The sequence below is a fragment of the Xiphophorus couchianus genome, chromosome 20, assembly GCF_001444195.1.
Source record: "Xiphophorus couchianus chromosome 20, X_couchianus-1.0, whole genome shotgun sequence".
NCBI classification, from domain to species: domain Eukaryota; kingdom Metazoa; phylum Chordata; class Actinopteri; order Cyprinodontiformes; family Poeciliidae; genus Xiphophorus; species Xiphophorus couchianus.
The window spans coordinates 22014640-22035224 of record NC_040247.1 but is presented as its reverse complement, the minus strand read 5'-3'; the positions used below and the strand labels follow the sequence as shown (position 1 = coordinate 22035224).

General features: G+C 37.9%; 1 protein-coding gene across 6 annotated transcripts in view; it reads right to left on the bottom strand.

Moving 5' to 3' along the window:
* dlgap4b (discs, large (Drosophila) homolog-associated protein 4b) overlaps window positions 1–20585 on the bottom strand; it is a 112008-nt gene that overhangs the window by 60453 nt on the left and 30970 nt on the right. For all 6 annotated transcript variants that reach the window (XM_028002167.1, XM_028002168.1, XM_028002163.1 and 3 more), the window contains exon 2: window positions 14448–14513. The gene's annotated coding sequence lies outside the window, so the exon portion shown is untranslated. The remainder of the gene's footprint in view (window positions 1–14447; window positions 14514–20585) is intronic.

Below are 20585 nucleotides of genomic sequence, written 5' to 3'. Positions count from 1 at the left end.
CACATCTCATGTGAGTCTGGCTAATCCTGAGAATTCACAGGTGAGAGATGTGCAATTACCCTGGCTGAAAAAAAGCAATCAGCATGATAAGACTAAACACTATGAGCACTAATTTACATAATGCACACCAAATCTGCAGGGCAAAAAGTCTCCATTTTAGAACAGTTTCACTTTTAGCCTTGACAAAAACAAATCTGTGCAGCCAAAGGCATCGTATCGCAATAATTATCTGAAGTTGCAGGGGCAAAATGTATTAATTTCACATGAAAATTACCACAACAACACAGACAGAACAAAAGCGTAATGCATGTTGTATGGATTTGAAGCTAGATACATAATCTTTATCTTCTTTATCTCACCAAAATGCACCAGAAGCTTTAGAAGTAAACCTCTCCGCTCAACATGTCAGCTTCCTTTCTTACTGTCCCCACACTTTTCATTCATCACATTAAAAATGCCAAAGTAGAGTTCAAAACGTCGCCCATAACAACCCAACTCTCTCTAATGTAACCCAGAAGCAGAAGGGAAATTCCTTTGAAGAGCTGGAAATATCACCGTATTTTCACCGAGGGCTTCAGAGGCATTCAGGCATCGGTAAATCCATGAAAATAAAGCTTACTCATCTCTGACTCTGAGCTGTGCGTTTGCTGGTGTGAGATCACTCACTTCCTCCGTTTTTCTTTTTTCCTGTCCTCACTATTTGCACATACTTAATTGCCACTGTGTGCCACTTTAACCTAATAAGATAGCTTCCCCCCGCCCTCTCCATCTACTAGTTGTTCCGAAAAAAGATCTCTGTGTCACTCTCTGCTTCCTTCAATCCTCTCCTGCTCCTCCCCCTCCTCCCCCTCCTCCCTCTTCGCTGTGTGGCAGCTGAAAGCTCTTTAAAGATGCCCGAGGGCTTAACCACTTTGACATTATTACATGAGCCTGACTCACTCAAACCAATCTCAAGCTAATTGAGAAGCTTACGTCTTTACCACAGCTGCTTTCAGAGGAAGAGGGGAAGCTCCCAGTCCGCCGTGCTGACTGACTTTGGATTAAGCAAACCTGATTTGCTTCTGCTGTATTTCTTAAATGGAAATGTACCTCACAGTACAAGTCTGAGTTTATTCTATAAAGCAGAAATGACTTTAGGGGATTCTTATATAAACCGAGAGTTGAACATTCTATTTGAGCTCTGTGTTTTGGTTGATTTAATGAGAACTCAGATCAGCTTACAGAAAAGTGATGCTTATTAGCCAAGTAGTATTCTGCGTTTCCAAGTAAAAGAAAAAAAAAAGAAAAAAGGAAAAATCTGGCAGCCTGACTTTGGTGGGGATCAAATTACACTTGAGTAATACATGTGATGCTTGACTAATTAACTTAGTTTTGCATGATAGAAACACATGGGAGATGTGCAGTGGAGCGACAGGCGAATAATATATTCATTTGACAACTTGATCTACCGACTTTATTCTAACAACTTCTACATAACAAATGTACAAACCTTCTGCACACTACTGACAAGAAGAGTGGATCTTATTGTCTCTAACACTTATAAGAAATTCAGAACTAGTGTACAAAAGTCAAGCATAGACTGCTATTGTAGACCACTTTTAATAATTTATTTTTTTATTAATAGATTTAAGTCAGTCATCGCTTCAATAGAACAACTTTTTGCCACTTATTTTCCCTTTTCACTTATTTGTTTTGCAGAAATATTTTTGCTATTTCTGCAGCAACTATGTGCCCTCAGATAAACTGCTCTGAGGATGTGAAGAATAATGGATTAGCATGGAAGGAAAAAGAGAAGAAACGGAGGAGGATAAAAATAAACCCTTAATGAAACATCAAGAAACACATTTTGTATGGCTGGGACGTCTTTCTGCCTCAGCTGAGGGCAAGACTTAACCAACAAGGAGGCGTAGGTAAGCTCAGCAGCATATTTTGACATCTTATTCTTCCTTTCTATTTTTACCGCAGCAGATAAAATGAGAGAAATATTCTCTGAAGCTCCTGCTCAACAAGGATGAGATGATTTTTTATTTTTTTTGCAGAGTTTTCAAAACCAAAGCCTGACTCATATTTCCCAGACTGCTTGGTCTCGTCGCACATTTAATATAACTGTGCGGCTGTGACACAAAATGTGATAGCACCGCTTCCTGTGCCAAGTACACAGTGTGCCTCTGCTGGGGGCAGGGAGACTGGAGATGAGGGGAACCGTCTTGTCTTGGCACCTATTGGGAAGGTCCAAAGTCAGCACTGATGGCGGTCATTCAGTGAAATAGCAGCGAAAAAGGAAAAACTGTAAGCAAAGAGATCAGACAGAGTACGACTGTTGCAAAAGAACCACACTCCCCTTCTTGGTGTGAGCACTTAGCCCGATTCCTCTGAGCTGGCATAAAAAAAAAGTGGCATGCCTCCTTTTTATGAGAAGGTTGTGACAATCGGGAGAAGGGAACAAGTAGCTCATACAATCCTTAAGCATTACAAGGATAAATAAACTGCACATAGGCTGATATGGAGCAAAGAAGGAGAGCTCCTTGCAAACTGACATGGTCACTCTTTAAATCTCAAATATGGAAACACTTTACATCCTTTTTTTTAGTCCAATCTGGAGTAGAAAATGGAGTAGGCAACCTGTTAAAAAAATCTATAGATAAATCTACCATCAACTTCTCAGCCCCTCAGCATGAGGCCCCTCACCTCATGGTGAGGTTCAAAGACACCTCACCATGATACATTTACTCTTCTAACAATAAACCAAGTCAGTCTGCAGACAAATCCAGAATTGTCATGTTTCAGAAGCAAATCAAAACAAACCAACATTAGCTGATTTATAAAATTTAAAACTTTCCTTCAAAATGAGAAGAAAATGAATTCATAATGCAGAGCATCACAACATGTATAGCACGTGTGTATCGTGTACAGTGTAGGCGTGCTCTAATGTGTAGTAAAACTGATGGAACTTGAGAGTAAAATCTCTGTGTGTATGGATTTTCTCCATAGCTTTAGGCAATTGAAATATTTATGAAGATGTTTAATGCCATGTCTATTAGCAAACACAAAGCCATACCAAGAAAACGAGTGTACATATAGAGACAAAAATCCTGTATGCTCTTAATCACACATAATCAGATTAATTAAATAAAACAGTCGTAACATTTAAAAGCATCTAAACCGCCCCTCTTTATCCCCTCGATTACTGTAAACCTTCTCAATGACGTCATTCACCAGGAAGACGAATGACTGTGCACCGACTTTTTCCTGCTTCTGTGACAGAGACGGATGTTCGTTAACATGGGCTAAAGGTACTTAACGCTTATGGCAACAACTAGACATCGGCTTTACAAGACAACACACAACCGTCAGCTGAGGCTGTTGTAAATGTGCTATATAAGTAAACTTTGACTTTGACAAGAAAAGAAATGTTTAACATTCTAACATTTAATATGAGGAAGATACACAGGGGAAAGGAGAGGGTGCATTTATTAATCAGGAGCCGAGTTTTCCAGCCTATAGCACAAACAGAGCACACATGTCTGTGTTTTTGTTTGAATGCTATTTTTTGCTGTTCTTTTCCTCAGGGTAGGCCGCCTGCTTCAGGCCAAAGTGATGCATCCAGCTGTGCAAGATGTAACATTTTAGAACTGATACACGAGGACATGCAAAGCCAAAATGCAGACGAGTCCCTTTCAGACAAGCTGGACTCATCAAATTTGACGTATTTGCATTTGGGCTGTTGTTTATTTTCTTTGGTCTTAAACAGATGTGAGCATCTTCAAAAACATGAGCAACACCATCTTCTCGCAGTCTGCTTTAGGCCTCAGCCTTTTTTGTGTGTGTTTGGCCAGATGGGATGCTTAACTCACACACAAACCCAAAAATAAAAAAAAGACACAAAACAAAAAAAAACAAAAAAAACACACACACACATAAAAATACCAGATGTGCTTCTTTAGTCCCATGCAACAGACCACAGAAGGTCATGGTCAACTGTGGCTTAGAAAGATACAAAGAAAACAAACAAAAATTTGCCATACTCATTCACTTTAGCTCCCTTTTTTTTTTACATGCATCATCCTTCCATCGTATTAAACTTTCCATCCGTCCAACTATCTAAAGCCAGATTTGGAGCAGACAGCATGTGGTTTTAAACCCTTAAACCAGACGCAGTCACGTGTTGCAGTTCCGGAAAGGCTCAAACTTGCCATTCTGATGGGCCCACAGCGAGTGCTGTGTGTTACTGGGAGGGATGCGACGGGTTCAGTTTGGAGGCCGAGAGGGAGAAAACATGATGAAGTCCTACAGGGATGGAAATTTAGATGATTTTGGAAAGTGTAAAAAGGGAAGACAGAGGACTGTGATGCGTCGCTTTTAGTTTGATAAATCGGTCAGCATCATTTTCTTGATGAGCATGTGATTTTGACATGAGGAGAAACAGAGAAACTCTAAGCAGGGTAGCGTGGTCAGGAGCGTTTTTCAAAAGCTTTTCACATTGTTTGACATGCCGACATCCTCAAGTGACGTGTTGATGATGCAAAAGCTTTAGCTGCCCCCAGTTGATGCGGCCTTAATCCCATCTCCTCCCAGCCCTTCCAGGATCTATTTACCATTTTAGTCCATTAGCCTTATTGCAATAAAAACAGCCTCAGAAAGAAGACTGATATATGCAAGACTCTTAGCAAATGTGCTTGTTGATTACAGTTGTGGAAGAGCTTCTTCATATCCAGCGTTAATGCAAAGCAATCTGATGCAAAGTGATGAAATGTATTAGCTATGCACTTTTTGATAAGCTTCTTTATTTAAAAAGCTCTTCAGAAGTGACATGCTGATAAAGCTAAAGTTAGCCTTGCATGGCAGCTGCGGGGGCTTAATCTGAACCCATTATTCGTTCTGAAGGATTACCAGTGCATGACATCTTCCAAATGTTTATTATTATTATTCTCTTCTAGGAAGAACCATAAAAAAAAAAGACAAAAACTGCTTGACACACAGTTTTGAGACAAGAGCGAACACATGAGGCGCCAAGAGGATAATGAAATGTTGCTCTGTTGGAAATCAGGACTGCATAGTGACACTACTGGGTCACTTTTCATGTCCTACTTTATTTGAGGGGCAAGTGGTATTTTTAAAAGCTTTCTAAAAACTGACACCAGGGAGACTACTGTGTTCTGACAAAAACTATAAAGCCATGTCTAGCCTAATATAATGTGGCAGTGGAGTTAATTTAAACATGAATGGGTCAACAAGGCAAAAAGTGTTGCTAACTACTAACAAAAAATGTAGAGATTATTTTCTTGGAAGGTAATATTAGATATAGAAGGAAAGTACCTTCTCTGTCCAATAAGAACCATTGACTTTATCAATGCTGGGGACATCCCAGGAAATAGATCACTAACCAAACTCAGGATGAACACAGGAATTCAGCTCTGGTTTTCTGAGTTACCTTGATACCATCTCACATGTAGTAAATGGTCTGTACTTGAATAGCACTTTATCAAGTCCACAGTAGTAGAAGTGTTGTAGTGATGATGCAGGAAGTATGAATTTCTTAAAGAGAAAGAGGCCAATTTCAAGGCCTCAAATGGAAGTCATATTTCTTTTATTTTTGACACAAATAACATTGGTGGACGGTAACAGTTACTTGACTGTGCTATAAATTGGCTCTATGTGCCTCAAAAATACATAATGCTGCTCCTTTAATAACCCCAAATCCTTTGTCTTCCTTATTAGGTGCTTTAGAAGAGGGAAATTGGACTATTTTTCATAGCTCAAGCAAGCTCCTGCCTGATAATTACATAATAACTGGATGACTGCCGTTAACTTGACGTGAACTCTTTCACTCACAGGAAACAGATCATCTCTGCCTCAGCAAGGACACCAAATAAATCATAAAATAAATTCTGCTCAGACTCAAGCTGCAATAAGCTCTTGTCAGAACAAGGGCTGTAGTGGGTGAGAAACAAATTAATTTATGCATCGGCAGTTTTTGTATATTCTTATTTAAATTATTATTATTAAGAAAGCTGTTTAATTAGCCAGCAGAAACACTGGACATCTGTAAAATTGTAAACAACCATAGGAAGCAAATACAATTTGATGTTTTTGGTTATGTGAAAGATATAATTGGCTTTATGAACACAACATTTCCTTGATGGTAGTCCATGTGGCAGGCTGAGTTAAAAGTGGGTTTATTACACTGTCCATACTGAATAGAAAAGTTTACAGCATGCTGCCAGAGGTGCATCATTATTAAATTATTCAAACACACTTAGTGGTATTCTGATTTTTGTTTTTTAAAGAACTTTTAATGTCAACATTTCAACTTGTTGCACTTTTCAGAATCTAATGGCTTCCTCTTTAAGATCAGTTTTATCTAAATCGTGATCACATTTTTTTAAAATCACACTTAACAGAAAATCTTACTGTTTAATGTATTATTAAACAATGTAGAGGGCAAAATGCCATGACTAATAATTAGAGTTGCTTACCTGTTGCTAAAGAAAAAGAAAAAATAATCAGGCTTACATACATAACAAAAATCAATATAGTGAAAACCCAAATTATTTATGAAACTTCAGCTATTAGATTTACAAATTTTTATTCAACCAATACATTTGTTTTAATAGAAAATGAGATAAGCATCTCTCAAAACATAAAACAACCTAAGTACCTTTTAGAAGAAACAAAAATGACCTGGTTTAATTATATGTGGACAAAAATGACATAGTGAAAATTATTGCTGATGAGCTTTTCATGCTTCCACTTGTATTTTTCATCATTTACCTTTGATGATGGGCTAAAAATCTTTGCAGTTGAAAGCGCTCCTTGCCAGTACTGCAATCATTAGAGGGCTGTGATCGAACCACTCAACAATTTCATTGGTAATTATAGTTGGAAGAAGCATGTTGGGGACTTTGAAAAATGACTTTTACTCCTGCAAGGGCAATGAGTGATTTTGAGGTTAATAACATAAATAAATATGTATAACATAAGTAAATAATATAGACTAAATGTCTGAGAGTTAGAATGAAAACAGGACTTGCGCTACAAGAATTAAACTGGAAACTCTAAAAGTAATGAAATACCTAATTCTTCGGTGCTACAAGAAGGTTATTTTGAAGGGCTTAACTAAAAGTTGTAAGACCTCACAATAATTTTGACATATCTTTTTGAATCTCAAGACGGGGCAAGAGGTGTGCAAATGGTTCACTTAGATTTTGGATGTATTTATTTAATCATCACCTTAGAACAGTTTAGGAAAGTTCTAGATAGGTTTGTAGCATCGGATGCTCAGCCCATGGATATGTTTTGGATAATCTGTTTTGGTCTGAGACATATCTGGACAAAGGACAGCTCTTTTGAGCTGGCCAGCAGAGCCTAGAAGGCCAGTAGCTTCATATCTCTAACTTGATTATTTATGAGTGAGAAGAGCCCTGGTTGAGTTCATCTGGTGCAGCTCTATGGTTCAACAAACGTTTTATTCCTTTCTAAATCTGGTCATAAAGACAGATCTTGCAGTGGTGCTGCTCCTCCGCCCACGCCAACTCATCAAGAGTTGATCAGCCAATCGACAGCAGATTTTTGGTTAATATCAGGTCATGACATCAACACAGTGTGCTATGATATGCTTTGCACAATGTAGATATTTTCACACATGTAGTTATTTAAAATGTAACATCAGCTGCATACTCAGTTTGACCTTTTGACCTTATTATGAAGAATTATATGATTCAAGATAAAAGAAGAGAATGGATTAACTTGTACAGAGTTGTAATTTATCTCTTATTAAAGACGTCTAATAAGGGAAGTCTTAGACTTTTCTTATTAAGCCTCTGAGAAGACTTGTAAGAGGGGCTACAACAATTTTGAACATCACAAAAACACCATTTTGAGAAACTAGTGTAAGTTTTGGTTAGAAAAATACTGCATTTTGGTTTAAGTAATGGTTCATTGATACTAAAAAAATAAATTCAGCCAGTTATAGTGGCAGGAAAACTGAACCTCTTTGGGGATGAAAATTTTTATACTTAAATAGAATACTCAAAGACGTTAAATGATTAAAACTGTGTCATTTCACCAGCTGGTTTTACAGCTCTCAACACTGGGAGTTGTTAAACCATCCAACAGCTCCCTAGTTTGAGAGGCAAGATGGGAAACTTTTGCTTTCAAGACAACAGCAACAATTTAAAAGGATATGATGCAACCCATGGGAAACTCCCCCAGGGGCTTGTTCTGTATCTGACTCAAAATAAAATGGTTCTGTTTTTAAGGACCATTACATTTGTGTGATTCAACATGTATGTCTTGGGATGTCACTGTCTTTTACGTTAAAAAGTTTCTTTTTAAAAATGTATCATTGTTCCGACTCATTTGAAATATAAAAGTTAAAGAAAATCTGAGCAAATTTCTCAGCTCAAGGCCAGAACTAAACTATGCTCCTCCCTGTGAGCAGGGAATATCGGAGTGAGCAGCTTATATCGGTTTGAGGTCTACTGTATTAATCTTGTCAAATGGATTCAGAAAGCACAGATACTGCAGATCGACACGAGACTCAGGACAGGATACCAGATGGCCAAACAGACTGGAGAGGGAAACAGAGAGCAGTCACCCGATATAAAGAGGGGAGAAAGAAGGGCATTCGTCACATTGGAGAGGAGGAAGTAAGAACGATAAAGGAAAAGTTCAGGATAGAAACAAAGAGGTGCTTGCAAAAGTGAGATGTCGGCAAGAGATACTCAAAGGGAAGGAGTAAAATGACAGATCGTGTCTTCTGCTGAGCACCAGCTCTTAGATGTTATGTTGTAGAGTTCCCCTATACAGCTCAGCTTCCCGCCATTGCATGCAGCAAAAGCTCTGCTCCCTGTTGAATTATGCATACTAGTGCGGGAGGAGGGAGCTGTTGAGTTGAAGGGGGGGAAAATAAGAGACATTGAGAAAATTAGAGGAACAGAACAGGTGTATCTATTACAAAGAGAGCAGAATGCAGCAGTTTCCTGGAAGATGACGTAAGCAAATGTGTATCAGCGGAAAGGGAAGTGGTCTATGGAATATGACACTCCATCTATGTCTTTCACAAATACTCGATTATGATGGAAAAACAGCTCAGAAAAACATGTTTACAAAAAATACCAAAGAGCCTCATCCAAATCCAGGCCGCAAAGTTCAGGTTAAAATCAGAACTTTGTGGTCTGGGCAACAAAAGCCTTATATGTGCTTTTTTTTTTGTCATTTTGATTATTTAAATTAGTGAGAGAAGCAAACTTCTAATGGAAGTGTAGTCTGTTTTGGCTTTGGAGTTGAAATCTAGAAAATATTAAATTTCTGAATTTTCAAAGTCTGTTAAAATGTGATTTTTTTTTCCCTTTTAGCCCCAGTTTGTGGTATTTTGTTCTCGGTGTATTCTTACTTTGTTGTGTGGACATGTTAGTATTTAGTTCGTTCCTCAGTGTTTTACCTTTCTGTTTTGATTTGAACATCAGTCAGGACAGAAGGATCTGCAGATTAGGACCCTGGATGCAGCGATTGATTACATATATCACCTGCAGATGTTTCATTATGATTGTATCAGGAATTTGTCTACATTTTGTTTCAAAATAACAAAAAAACCACACCATAATTAGCACAACTAATTACCTTGGTTTTCACAACTAATTGTAATTATCAGTCTAATTGCGTAATTCCTTGACAATATAGACCCAGTTGTCTCGACACGTGGTAGAAAATAGTTTCTTTTAATAGTTGCTTCTCATATCTCAGTGATGCTGAAAATAGCAAAGCCTGATTTCTCTTCCTTCAGTAACATCCACATCAAAGAGCGTCAAGTGAAACACTGACTTCACCTTCTGAGACATTTTAATAATGAAAAAGAGAACATAAAATAATTTAAATATCTTCTCTTAACCTAAGTCATGTTGAGTAGATGAAACGAAAAGGGCATATCTGAACTGCTGAATGTTTTCTTTTTCTGCTGTCATCGTAGATTGAAACCATCAATCTACGATAATGATTTATAATAATGATTTTTAAGTATCATTATTGGACAGTGTAATCCAGCTTTGCTTTTAGTAATATTTTGCAATATTTAAAACCTATTTTTATTTATTTTTTTGTCCTTTTTCAAGGACGCTTTGGAGAATCAGTCAAGACATTTATAAATTAGAGGGGTACAATAAATTACATAGCATTCATCATCATAATATTCATGGGTGCAATGTTGTAAAGGTCTGCTTGGATGCAACATCTAGAAGGCTATTATGTTTCACGTGTCATGCATTTTAATTCTGCTTGCCAATAAAATATTTGTCCACTAGGATTGACTTTCATTGTCCTCACTTCATGTAGATCTCACTTACTGAGCTAAGAAAGACAAGAAGAAATATTCTATTCTTGGAAAAAATTAGTATCTAGTAAAGTTTGGGTTTATCAAATTAAAGATTGTTGTCACAACATTCAATAATAATTCATTTTCCTAATTCCCTAATATTAATATTGTAGGGGATTGTTTGGATAACTCCTCCCATTCAAGAAGCTAATACAGCAGTACTACTTCTTTTACTTGAATATGCCCAGCATGTTTTTCTGGACGACAATAATCCTGTTAAAGTAGTTATTTTTCTTGCACCAGTAATGGGCATGCAATCTTATCTATTTTGACAATGAAACCACTTGCAATAAATCAAAAATGCTCAACTGTGCATCCACACACATGAGAAGAGACCGGATTATTAAGTTTGAATCCACAGGAGTGGGGCTACGACCCTGGAAATGATGAATCACTGTACATGGAGGAAAGTAGATACCTGCTGCAGAAACAACGTCACGTTGTTTAGTGTAGAGGAAAAAGAAAGGAGCTGGTCAGTGACCTCTTAAGTTCATGACATAAAAATATAAACTCCCGGCATCACTGATCTTGTAGTAAAGACAGTGGATGACACTTAATACTGTGAAGATCTCAGCTGGTCAAAGTGCAGCACTTGACTCAGCAGAGATTACACTTTCTGAGTGAACCGACACAAGCATCACTCCCTACCCGCCTCTTCACAAAACTCTGCAGACTGGAGGGAAAACAACAAACAGGGCCCTGCAGAAGCTAATGAGAGGAAGCCGTAAGTGTCGTTGGCATGCCCCGACCATCAGGATCCATTTCAAAGCTGGAAATCATCAGAGACTCCTCACACCCTCTTGATAACGATTGCGATTTGCTTCCATTGGGTAAATAGCGGTGCAACAACAAAACCAGAACCACCAGACTGCTGCACGGCTTCCTGTCTGAAGCTTTTTAGATAGTTAGTTGCTGAGAATTTAAGTTTTGGTATTTTATATTACTCCACTATGTTTATGTCTTTCTTTTTTTGTGTTGTGTTGTTATTAATTTGAGTTTTATCTGTTTTAGTGAACTGCTTGGTTTTGCTGCTGCTAATTGGTTTACATAGCAGCAAATTGATACGTTTTTATTATCTAGTAAATGAGCCAGTATATTGGTAGTTATGAAAGGAAAATATTGTTTATCTTACAAAATTAATCATTCGTATTTGTCATATACTTTACTAGCGAGTCCAATACCAAAGAAAAATGAGAAAATGATGTGCTGTCCTTAGTAGAGGACAGTCAGGATGTTGAATTGTTACAAATGGCACAACAAAGGCCATGACAGGATCAGGTATCATAACACAAGGCATATATAAAAGGAATACATAGCATCTGCATCTCCAACACAGACAAATAGGTCTTTGTTTTAAAGTTAAAGCAACAAACTCTTTTCTTGACATGTGGTAGAAAAAAATACTGTGTGTCACATAAGTGGGTGAAATGGAGAGAAATGCTGCAGTCACCTTAGCTGCCTGATGGACAGATGAGAGTCACCGAGAAAGAGTGGCAAATGAAAAGGCAGAAGCTTTAAAAGCTTTAGAAGGGATTTGTATCCAGTAAGCCCCACATAGGATTAAACCATGTCAGTGCAATGCCTACATGCAGCAGAAAGAGTGCACATACCAACACACAGAGAACACACAGATGGCGGCATGTGCACCAAATGACAGCAGTAAGCTCGTATACAGAATGACAGTGCAATGATACGTCAACAAAATCCTGTGGTTCTGAGGTATCTTGCTGAGATGGGTTTTAGCCACTTGTTTGTAACAAATTTGTTTATGTATAAATGAGAAATTGCTCTTCTTTTTATAAATGGAAAAAACAAAAATCCATAAATAAAATAATGCATGAATGCTATTTAAATCTTTTAACTTTTCGTGGCAGGAAAGCACTTGATAGCAACAACTCTAACCAGACTATATTTCTTTTTATAAAGATTTGGCTTCAAGCCCATTTAAATCCATGCTTCTAGAAACTTCTTTAGGCCGCAAGGCACAAATATCCCCAAAATGCAATGTCCTCTGCATTTAAAAAAAGAGAAAAGAAATGACCACACAGTTAGTTCAAAGTAGTCTTTCTAGCCATGACTCTCACTAAGAAAAGAGATTTTGGGTTGAACAAAGTCGATGAGATCATAGCTACCGGCACATCACGTCTGCCTGACATTAAGTATTGAATAACTTTCAAGCTGTGAAAAAAACACAGACTAAAATCTAATAAACAGCACCAATATGGAAACTCCCAGTGGCCATAACAGTGGAGAGGTATTTCTCTAAGGAAGAAAGCTGAAGACTTTAAAGTATGTGTTCACAGTAAACCAGTCTGAGTTTAACAGTGCAAATAAAAGTCATGCCTCACCTTTGCTGAATAATACCTCAGTCATTTGACTTTTTTGTCCACACACATATAAACACAGTTTTTGTGCAAAACTACAGGCCTGTACAGATTATGCATAACTACTGATTAATATTAGAGTGCATGATTAAGTCTACTTCTAATTAAACATAGGAAAGCAACAGAAAGCCAGATGCAGTTTTTAAACTCACACAGGAAAAAAAATAAAAGCAGCAAAATGTGTCACTTTGGACACATTTCCTGTATTCTGATGAAACTAATAGAGTTCTTTGACCATGATGTCCATCACTTATAGCTGTTAAAAAAATTATTTATGGAGAAAAACTGATATTACTTGAAAGAGGTGTAGAAAGTTTGGTAAAATAACCATTTTAATGGTGCTGATCCAGCCTGCAAGAGAGTTGCAGCATGTAAGACCTGCTATCACAACAAGTCCTCTCCGGTTTTATTGACAAGAGGTGAAAAATTACATTTGAGGAGGCTGCTAAACATTCGTGAAATTTGCATACCGAAATAAGTCTATGTCTGTATAATTTTAAGGAAATATATTAATTTCATTAAGTGAAGCGCTGTGAATACTTTTCAGATGCACTGTACGTGATATTGTTAGCTTAGATGATCGATAGCATGTGCTCAGCTGTCTAGCGAAGCTGTATTTCTAAATCTTACTTTTAAATATACCCAGGTTATAACAGACAGTAGTGTTTCAACATTTCACCTTTGCTTTCAGTCTTGCTTGACGAATGAATCGCTGTTTTCTGTGTGCAAGAAGCATCTCAGAAAAGCCAAAAGAGGAAGAAAAAAAGAAAATCATTAATGCAACCACTGTGAAAAGAATATCGAATTGTTTCTTTGAAAAGAAAATCCAAGCAGGATCCATCACTGTCACTGCAAATTTAAATGTGTTTTATATATATATAGATATATTTATATCTATATATATGTAGTTGCACATCTCGTTTTCTGTCTTCACTTTCAAAGAACAAAAAAGGCAACTTTACCTATTTGACTCTTACTTTATTTTCAGTCGACACAATCTTTTCCATCTCTTGGATTCCCCCCCCCCCCATCTCTACATCTTCTGTGGGCGTGCTGCATATGAAGTATTTTCTCTACATCGTGAGTGACAGCCTGTCCCTATAGATAGCATCTCAGCTGAGATTTGTGCTTATTATGAAATTAATCCAGTGTGAAAATCACGAGCTGCGTGTCACACCTCAGGGAAGCCCCCTCGGAGCGCTGCGACCATGTTCCATCATCTCTCTCTGCCTGCGGCCAACGTTGTGCATGCATCTGCATGACAAAACATGCTCCTTCATCCATGCCGCGACAACACAACGCTAATAAACCTACTACGCTCATCTCACACTTAGTGTTCGTCTTGAAAATAGGCTGACATTTTTATTCTGGTCAGTTTTTGGCCTTAGAAAACACAAGCCCCCTGGGATCTCATAGCCTGTACAAAGGACAGATAGCTGTGCCTCCCACAGCTTTTGTCTTTTTGTTTGACAGCCGCATTCAACCCATCTGCCTTCAGGATTTATCGCTGTTCAGAGTAGACAAGGTCAAGGCAAGGAGTTAGCTTCTGTGGCTTGTGAACCGAGCCTTTTGGTAGCTCGGACGCTTCCATGCATTTAACAACAAAATGAAGCACTATATCTTGTACAGCTAAACACAGTGCCAAATGTACACAGGTCATCAGTCTCCTAATGGTGGAAGAAAGACAAACGTACCTTCTTAGAGCAGACCAGGAGTTTGTTACTGAGGTGACGGAGCAACAGGTTTACCGGTGGGAAGTTCTGCAAAAGAAAGAGATCTTTTCAGCTCCAAACATTATTAAAGTGTTTTCCTTCTGCTTTAACACAAACAACCACAACTATCATTCCAAATATAATATAATTTATTCTCAGTATAAATCCAGCTGTTCCATGAAGGCCTTTGAGGTTTGCTAGAGGAAATTAGTGAACAAAAAGCCTCATTAAGTCAAGAAACAAAGTAGAAAGATCAGGGAAAAAGTTGTGGAGATTTATAAAGTGGGTTTAGGTTACAAAACAATAGCCCTAACTTTGAACATCTTGTGAAGCACTCTTTAATCTATCATCCGAAATTGAACATACTATGGCGTTGCTTTAAACCAGCCAAGGCGTGTCCATGCATAGAATGGAAAGTCAAGGATAAGGCGAGCTTTAATCACAGAAGCACCAAAGAGAGCCATGGTAACCCTGGAGGAGTTACTGAGATCCAGAGCTCAGGTGGGAGAATCTGTCAACAAAGCTTGTGTTTGTAACAAAATGTAAAAAAGTTCAAGGGTGAGGACTACGTTTGAAAGGCAATGTGTTTCAAAGTGAGCAAAATGGAAGAACCAATTGCTTTCACTGCTGAAATGAAAGCATAGACTGAGGTAATTTGTGTTTGAAAATAGAAAGTTGTTTCATCTGATTGTACAGACAAGCGAAGTTATTTGACTTCCAAAAGATGGTCAACAAGATAGTTGTTTGGAGATATGTCTCGCCGTCTTCATTGCTCCCTATTGTCTCGACGAGAGCTTTCCTTGTTTGCAACATCAATTAAATTTCGGAGACAACAAATTGTCATATATTTATAGATAAAGAATTCTAATTAAAAACCAGAGATGAGATTAGAAAAATGCTTCCAGAGGCAGTAACTCTCCAGACAACAACGTTATACAGCAGTCAAGCAGAAGCCTTTTTTTCCTGTTACATAATGTGACTTTTACATGTCATTATCACATAACAGAGACATACAGTAGTTTGACTTAATACAGTAGTATTTTTATGATTTAATAAAAATGTTTTTAAGATCTTTCTCTTTGTATTTTATTCATTTGTTTATTACCCCTGCAGTGAAAACACTTAGATATCAAAGCAGTTCTTCATTGGTAAAAATGTATTTGAAACAGCTTTCTCCAATAACCTTGTTGATGAGTTGAAGGTTGGAGATTGGTCTGTAATTCTGCAGTGGTGACTTGTCCAGATCGTTCTTTTTCAGGAGTGGTTTCATATCTGCTTTTTTTAATGCCTAGGGGGAAAACACCTAATAGTTGTTTCCTGTTGTCCCATTAATATTGCAGACTGGTGTGGTGGGAAACAAAATAAATGTTCTGTGGCAAATGTCTGTACATTTCAAACAGATTCCCTCCTGAGGAAGGTTGTGATGCTGTTGAAAAGATAACTTCTACGATCTAATAGGTTTTCTGAACAAGCCATTGAAAAGCATTATAGCAACTTTTGACATACCTTAGCTTAGCTATGCACACGGGGTGTGCATAGCTGTTGCCAAAATTGTTGCCAAAAGTGTTACTGACAGTAACACTTTTGGCAACAATTAAAAAGACTGTAAACCAAATATGTGATAAAAAATGAAGGAGAAACTACAGTTCTGACTCGTCGTTTGTGTAAATCTCATTTAGATCTTTTAATTTAAACAGCATATTTAGCAAGCTTCTAGCATAATTCTGGTGGGATCTTTAAGAAACTTGAGCTCATTTCACTTGTTTGGTTTCTTTGCAGAGGGGAAGTTTAAATATTTTTGATGATGTTGAAGTTGGGGATTTGGGAAGAAAATTCATACAACTTAATATTCATCTTTGCATAGCATAAAACCAGTTTGATTTTTGTGATTGTCCTTTTGCAACAGAGCCTTATCGTGGTGCAAGTACAGTATCTTCATGTTTGACATCTGGTACAGTGTTCTTGGGCTTGAAGTCCCTAACGGGGCGGTGCCGCCGACTGTGACTGAGATTTTTGAAATGGCTCATTTTCCAGACACCAAACAAAATTAACTTAGTGCCAGAAAATGGATGGTTGTTCTTTTAAAGTGCTTGGACTGTTTCTAGAAACAGTGAGAACCCAAATGGAAGTACAGAAACGAGGAAATAGTCCATTTTGCATAATACGTCCCCGTTAGTAGCGTTGCTCATAACAAGATTTATTGTAATCAGTTCCTTTCATCAGAGTGATACCGGTGCTATTATTGTCAGTCTGCCCAGAGCTTTTCTTTTGCTGACCTCAGGAATTTATCTGCACAGGAAAAAAAAACTATTTCTATAGAAGCAGTGATTATAGGCGAAGGCAGTTCTGATTTTCCAGCAACCCTTGTTTGCTCATCTATATAAGCTGAGCTCTTCATTGTTACACGCATAACTTTGGTTTTCAGGGCATGACTTGTGCTGACAGTAACAGTAAGTGCTGAATGCTGCAGCAGCGCACTGAAGCAACATTAACATGGTGCATTAGCCTAGCTTTCTTATGACACACTTTCAGCTGAGGCAGCCAGCGTGAGCCAGATCTGAGAGCTTCGCTCTGAGCCGCACGGCCTCCCCGCTGCTCATCCCGATCACTGTCACCTGACTCTTTCTGTTAATGTGCTGCTGTTTTGTTTTGTCATAATGTCTAACTACACTCTCAGACCCTAAGCCCCGTGTGCATAGCTTTTTCCGTCTCGTTTCTAACTTTTACAAAAAGAAGTCTACTCAGACTATCCCAAAGCGAGATCAATACAGCGTGAAGGCCGACCCTTTCACCCTTTCAGTATCACAGCAGGTGCCTCTTTTGACCAAGTCGAATTCTCACTGCGCAGTCAATGACAGAGGAGTGGAGTCTTTCTACTCCACCTTTGTCCTCACAATCAGAAACAGAAGAATACCCTTACCAAGAGGCCTCCAAGTCAATCAGTCAGAGCTCTGTCTGGTAAGGCTTTTGATAAACCCTTGCATCGATGACAAGTACAATGTCCTTAAAAGGTGCATATTTTAGAAGCTTCTCACGTTACACGAGCCCACGAAATCAAACACTCACAAAGACTTATTGGTGAGATCAGTATGGAAAATATTTTGGATCAAAGATGGTTATATGATCACGAAGAGATATATAGATCATAAGTAGATCACATAAACCATGGTTCAAACGATTTGCATTCACTTTGCTCATTGTCCTGTTAGAAGGTGATGCTCCTTTTCAGTTTTCTGGAGGTTTTCTTCCAATATTTCCCTGTTATTTTAGCTCCAGTGGTGTTTTCATAAACTGATTAATTTTCTTGACCCTGCTGACAAAAATCAACCATGGACAGCCATGCTCCACAGTGTACAGATTACTTCCCACCACACATATTGTTATGCATGCTGTCCTCACATGCCTGGAGTTTGTATACTTACTAGATTTCTATAGGCAGTTATCTTGACTGAATTGTTTTTTGGGCATCAGAGTAAAGTTGGTGAAACTAAATGAATTAGTTTGTCAGACCGTTTATCTGTTTTTACACTCCTCCATTAAAGACTGTTTTGTGTAAAAAGGTTCAAGGGGGTGAATACTTCTGCAACGCTCTGTATCCGATCAGTCATTGCTGCTGAAAAACTGAAGCTTGCAGCAGCGAGAGGCTTCATTTTGTTTAGCTTTGCCCTGCGAGTGCTACTTTCTTGCTCTACTTCCTGCTCTACTTCTTGTACCCTATAAGTGAAGCTTTGCTCTGGCATACTTTGCTTCTTTAAATAGTCCATCACAGCTGACAGATGTGCTTGCTGTGAAAACATTTTTTTTGTGGAACCATATAAAACAGTCAATAATGGGATTTCTGATTAATACAGATGGCAAGTACAACAGCAGTCAGACAGAGCTTTTATATTCGCTAAAGCAACTCAAGTCCTTTGTGGATTGCTGTGAAATTTGGAGCAGACATTGATGGTTCCCATGGTACTTGTGATGGGTGTCAAGGCAATTTTCTGAAGGTCTTGCCTTTTGTCTGCGAATCGACCGCATTTTCGTTCTGTCTTGCCCCCGTCTCTGACAGAAAAAACTTTTGATTTAATCTCAGGAGATGGCAAAACCTCAGTGCAATCAAGTTATCTGTACACTGAGTCGACTATTTTGAATCATTAATGTACTTTGATTAAAAAATATATATAATGCTTTTAAATGCAATCACAAACATGATTCATTTCTAATTTGAAATTCCTGTTACTATGAACAACTGTGACTGTCGGTAGTATCACTATAAACAGACCATCAGCAGAAGCTTGTTAATTTATATGATTAGAAGAGCAGAAGAGCAGTGTCATAGGTTTACATAAACCGATCCAGTCATGGACATGAATGTCATTAATTATGTCGTTGAATGACAGATGTATACATTAATGTTTGTATGTGTACCTAAGCAACACTTTTTTTTTTTGCCACTTACAAGCTTCTAATTATGATTAAACATTTGACCACTGTTCATGTTTGGCTTCCTAGCAAAGTGTTAACCTTTAAGCATTGATTTATCCATTTCATTTGTGTGTTCAGATCACTATTGTGTTGAAACACCCAGTTGTTTCGAAGGGAAACTGAACAATCAGAAGATCGTCCCCCAGATTTCCCACCACAGACAGTAAAACAGCTCCACTGTATGATTTTGGCACCAGCATGCCGACCAGTTGTGACACTTTTATTTTACCTTGACTCTGCCAAGCACAAATCTTGTCACTATAACCAAATAGCTCAGTCTTTATCTGGGTGTCAAACTATCCGTTTTGTAAAAGGCCTTTGGTTTGTCCATGAATCAGGAAATTTCAGCTGAGGTAGAAGTTAATTTTCGCTCGATTTCTCTCAATTTTGATGAAACACTGGCTTCTCTATGGGTAGTGACGACGGTTTTCATAGCACACTTGAGTCTTGGTAATGTTTGTGTTGCTGCCTAACATCCTAACTAGTTCACTTTCTTCTGAGAATGGTGATTTGGATTACATGGTTTATAGGCAAACATTTAGAGTGATCCAGCAGGAAAATCATCTCAAATTCAAATCAAAAGTAGTTTTAAAATGGATATAAAAAAAGGGCTTACGTTAAGCTTTCTGAATGGCCTTCCCAAATCCCTGAGTCTGATCCTGTTTTAAATTTGTGGACTATACTTAAACGTTGCTTCCATGCCAACTTCACCAAATGCTAAGAAGAGTGTTGAAATATCCAGACAGAATTATGGCCGAGAGCTGATTGATGACTGCAAGCGTTTTGTGTGGCAAGAGAATTTTAACCAAATATTAGAGAAGATCTATTGAGCCTGAATCAACAATTTTGAGCCTGTGCTGACTAGAGAAATATCTGCATTAAATTAACACTTTTCCTCTCAATTATGGTTTATAAAAATAATTTAGGTTTGTTTGTCCTGTAAAAATCCCAGCATGAAAAAGATTCAAAGGCGCTAGTATTACTAGCATTTCTTGAGTTTATAGCAAGCAGAAATGTTCTGTCCTCTAATAAATGAGCTGTCCAGGCTGACGGCAGCAGCTCCATCCTAAGCGTACTCCTGTAGTCCTACAACAGAAGGGGATAGAGGAATGATGCATTATGGGTTGTTTGTATAGGCTGCTTCTACAAAAGAAACAGACTATATTGTGTACAGAACCACACCAACTCATGCTGTACCACCCAGTCAAAATGAGGCAGATGTGAAATTGCCATTTTGTACAAAATAAACCCACCTTAGAACAAAAAGGGCAAAAAGAAAAATCTTTCTTTGTGGCTCATGATGAGTAGAGTTTCGCTTCTCGGTCCGAATAGCTCTGGACTGCAAGAGTGCACCAACCACTGTGTACTACAAGGAGGTCTATGCATAATTAAGAAAACACACTAACAAACAAAAAACATGCTAGAGGCACTTTATATTGCTTGGAATATTATTAAAAAGTTACATTTATTACATTAGAAATAAATAACCATTTATGCCCAAAGAATAGTAATAAAAAAAGTACAATTTTGACTTTCTAATCAATTGACATTCTTTTTATTAAGTCTTTTCAGTGACTCAGCTAACACTTGTTATCTCTGTGTTCAATTTGCCAATGAGTTTTTATTCCACTATATATTGTTTTTAGGCTT